This window comes from Sciurus carolinensis, chromosome 8 (assembly GCF_902686445.1).
Source record: "Sciurus carolinensis chromosome 8, mSciCar1.2, whole genome shotgun sequence".
Taxonomy (NCBI): domain Eukaryota; kingdom Metazoa; phylum Chordata; class Mammalia; order Rodentia; family Sciuridae; genus Sciurus; species Sciurus carolinensis.
In genome coordinates, this window is record NC_062220.1 from 116,458,119 (window position 1) to 116,462,867 (window position 4,749).

General features: G+C 36.4%; 1 pseudogene; it reads left to right on the forward strand.

The window, feature by feature from the left end:
• Positions 1-3,074: 3,074 nt before the first annotated feature.
• On the forward strand, positions 3,075-4,500 carry LOC124991852 (elongation factor 1-alpha 1-like; annotated as a pseudogene).
• The last annotated feature ends 249 nt before the right edge of the window (positions 4,501-4,749 follow it).

Below are 4,749 nucleotides of genomic sequence, written 5' to 3' on the forward strand. Positions count from 1 at the left end.
ATCAAACTCATCATCTCTGTTTATTAAGGCAATACTGTTACTATCTTAATAGGGACTATTTGGGTTAAGGCTACATTTTGTTTGTATTGTGTGCAGCTGATATTGATCTCACAGTTTAAGATGAGGTAATGGAAACCTGCAAGGACACTATAAGCCTATAGGTGAGAAACTGCAATGCCGCAGATTCGCAGTGCTCGAGGGGAAAACATACAAACGACATGAAAAGATAAGGGAAGAAAATGTCCCAAACAAACTTACATACTATATCAATAGAATCAAATGACAGCATGGTAGAAGAAATGTCAGAAAAGGAGTTCAGAATGTACATAATTTAAATGATACAAGAAATAAAGGATGAGGTAAGAGAGCAAATGCAGGCAATGAATGAACACCAACAGTTAAGAGAGCAAATGCAGGAAGCAAAAAAGCACTTCAATAAAGAGATAGAGATTCTGAAAAAATCCAAATAGAAATTCTTGAAATGAAGGAAATAATAAATGAAATAAAAAAATCAATAGAAAGCATCACTAACAGACTAGATCACTAGGAAGACATAACCTCAGACAATGAAGACAAAATATATAATCTTGAAAACAAAGTTGACCAAACAGAGAAGATGGTAAGAAATCATGAATGGAACCTCCAAGAATTATGGGATATTATGAAAAGACCAAATTTAAGAATTATTGGGATTGAGGAAGGCACAGAGATACAAAGCAAAGGAATGAACAATCTATTCAATGAAATAACATCAGAACATTTTCCAAATCTGAAGAATAAATTGGAAAATCAACTACAAGAGGCTTACAGGACACCAAATGTACAAAATTACAACAGATCCACACCAATGCACATTATAATGAAAATATGTAATATACAAAATAAAGATGTAATTTTAAAGACTGCAAGACAAAAGCATCAGATTACATATAGGGGGAAACCAATATGAATATCAGCAGATTTCTCATCCCAGACCCTAAAAGCTAGATGGACCTGGAACAACATATTTCAAGCTCTGAAAGAAAATTAATGCCAACCAAGAATCTTATACCCAGAAAAACTTACCTTCAGATTTGATGAAAAAATAAAATTCTTCTATGATAAACAAAAGCTAAAAGATTTTCAAATAAAATGCCTACACTACAGAACATTTGCAGCAAAATACTCCTTGAGGAAGAAATGAAAATTAACAATTAACAAAGGGAGGAACTACACTAAAGGAATAGCCAATTAAAGGAGAAACCAAGTCAAGTTAAAAACCAAAAATAAGCCAAAACAACTGGGAATACAAGTCATATCTCAATAATAACCCTAAATGTTAATGGCCTAAACTCATCAATCAAAAGACTTAGATTGGCAGATTGGATTAAAAAGAAAGACCTAATAATATGCTGACTTTAAGAGACTCATCTCATAGAAAAAGATACCCACAGACTAAAGGTGAAAGAATGGGAAAAAACATAGTACACACATGAACTCACTAAAAAGCAGGGGTTTCCTTCCTTATATTAGATAAAGTGAACTTCAAGCCAAAGTTAGAAGGGATAAAGAAGGACATTTCATACTACTTAAGGGAAGCATAAATCAGTAAGACATAACAATCATAAATATTTATTCCCCAAACAATTGTGCATCCATGTAGGTCAAACAAATCCTTCTTGATTCCAGGAACCAAACAGACCACAGCACCATAATGCTAGGTGAGTTTAACACACATCTCTCACCATTGGACAGATTTTCCAAACAAAAAATGAACAAAGAAACACAGTCAATAATTTAGACTTAACAGACATATATAGAATATTCCATCCATGAACGAGTGAATACACTTTCTTCTCAACTGCACATGGATCCTTCTCTAAAATAGACCATATGTTATGCCACAAAGCTAGTCTTAGCAAATACAAAAAATAACGATACTACCGTGCATTCTATCAAATCATAATAGAATGAAATTAAAAATCAACAATAAAATAAAAAAAGAGAAACTACTCCAATACCTGGAGACTAATAATACACTATTGAATGATGCATGAATAACAGAAGACATCAGGAGGGAGATTAAAAAATTCTTAGAGGCAAACAAGAACAAAGATATAACATATCAAAATCTCTTGGATGCTATGAAAGCAATACTAAGAGGAAAATTCATTGCGTGGAGCACATTCAATAAAAGAAGAAAAACTCAACAAATTAAAGACCTAAAATTATAGCTCAAAGCCCCCCCAAAAGAAGAAAAGATCAACACCAAAAGTAGTAGGAAATAATTAAAATTAGAGATGAAATCAATGAAATTGAAACAAAAGAAATAATTCAAAAAGTTGACAAAACAAAACGTTGGTTCTTTGAAAAAAATTAAACAAAATTGATAAACCCTTAGCCACACTAATAAGGATGAGAGAAAAAACTCAGATTATAGATTACTATAATTCATGATGAAAAAGAAAATATCACAACAGACACTATTGAAATACAAAACATGATTAGAATCTACTATGAAAATCTATACTCCAACAAAATAGAAAATCTCGAAGACATTGACAGGTTTTCTAGAGACATCTGATCTGCCCAAACTGAATCTGGAGGACATACACAATTTAAATAGATCATTTCAAGCAATGAAATAGAAGAAGTCATCAAAAACCTACCAACCAAGAAAAGTCTGGGACCAGATGGATTCTCAGCCAAGTTCTACAAGACCTTCAAAAACAAACTCATTCCAATTCTCCTCAAAGTATTCCATGAAATAGAAGAGGAGGGAACCCTTTCAAACTCTTTCTATGAAGCTTGTATCACCCTGACACCAAAACCAGATAAAGACACATTGAGGAAAAAAAACTTCAGACCAATATCCCTAATGAACATAGATGCAAAAATTCTTAACAAAATTTTAGTAAATCACATACAAAAACATATTAAAAAGATAGTGTACCATGATCAAATGGGTTTCATGCCAGGGATTCAAGATTTGTTCAACATCCAGAAATCAATAAATGTAGGGTTTTTTTTTTTCCACAATGGGTTTGCCATCAGAACACAGGTGTCATGAAAACCACTGCTAAATCAAAGACATAATGGGAAAGTAAAAGACTCATATCAACATCATTGTCATGGGACACATAGATTCAGGCAAGTCTACCACTACTGGCCATCTGATCTACAAATGTGGGATCAACAAAAGAACCACTGAAAAATTTGAGAAAGAAGCTGGATGAGATGGGAAAGGGCTCCTTCAGGTATGCCTGGGTCTTGGATAAACTGAAAGCTGAGAGTGAGTGTGGTATCACCCCTGACATCTCCTTGTGGAAATTTGAGAAGAGCAAGTATGATGTGACTATCATTGATGCCCCAGGACACAGAGACTTTATCAAAAACATGACTACAGGTACATCTCAGGCTGACTGTGCTGTCTGGATTGTTGCTGCTGGTGTTGGTGAATTTGAAGCTGGTATCTACCAGAATGGGCAGACCTGTGAGCACGCCCCTCTGGCTTATACACTGAGTGTGAAACAAGTAATTGTTGGTATTAGCAAAATGGATTTCACCGAGCCACCCTACAGTCAGAAGAGATATGAGGAAATTGATAAGGAAGTCAGCACCTACATTAAGAAAATTGGCTATAGCCCTGACACGGTAGCATTTGTGCCAATTTCTGGTTGGAATGGTGACATGTTGGAGCCAAGTGCTAATATGCCTTGGTTCAAGGGATGGAAAGTCACCTGTAAAGATGTCAGTGCCACTGCTTGAAGCTTTAGATTGCATCCTGCCACCAACTCATCCAACTGACAAGCCTTTGCGTCTGCCCCTCCAGGATGTGTACAAAATTGGTGGTATTGATACTACTGTGGGCTGTGAACTGATTGGAGTTCTCAAGCCTCGAATGGTGGTCACCTTTAGTGCCAGTCAATGTTGCAACTGAAGTAAAGTCCATTGAAATGCACCATGAAGCTCTATGTGAAGCTCTTCATGGAGATATTGTAGGTTTCAATGTCAAAAACATGCCTTTCAAAGATGTTCATCATGGCAATGTTGCTGGTGACAGCAAAAATGACCCACCAAGGCAAGCAGTTGGTTTCATTGCTCAGGTGATTATCCTGAACCATCTAGACCAAATCAGTGCTGGCTATATCCCTGTACTGGATTGTCACACAGCTCACATTGTATGTAAGTCTGCTGAGCTGAAAGAAAAGATTGATCACCATTCTGGTAAGAAACTGGAAGATGGTCCTAAATTCTTGAAGTCTGGTGATATGGTTCCAGGAAAGCCCATGTGTGTTGAGATCTTCTCTGATTATCCTCCTCTGGGTGGTTTTGCTGTTTGTGATATGAGGCAGACAGCTGCTCTGGGTGTCATCAAAGCAGTGGACAAGAAGGCTGCTGGGGCTGGCAAGGTCACCAAGTCTGCCCAGAAAGCTCAGAAGGCTAAATGAATATTATCCCTAACATCTGCCACCCCAGTCTTAATCAGTGGTGGAAGAACGGTCTCAGAACTGTTAGTCTCAATTGGCCATTTAAGGTTAATGGTAAAAGACTGGTTAATGGATGATGATACATAATGGGGGAAAAGTAAGAATGGAGGAAGGATGGATTGTATAGAGGGGTGGGGAGGGTATGGGGGGAAGGAAAGAGAATGAGATGAACATCATTACCCTTTGTATATATATGATTACACAAACAGTGTGACTCTATTTCGTGTTCAACTGGAGAAACCAAAGTTATACCCTATTTGTGTACAATGAATCTAAATTA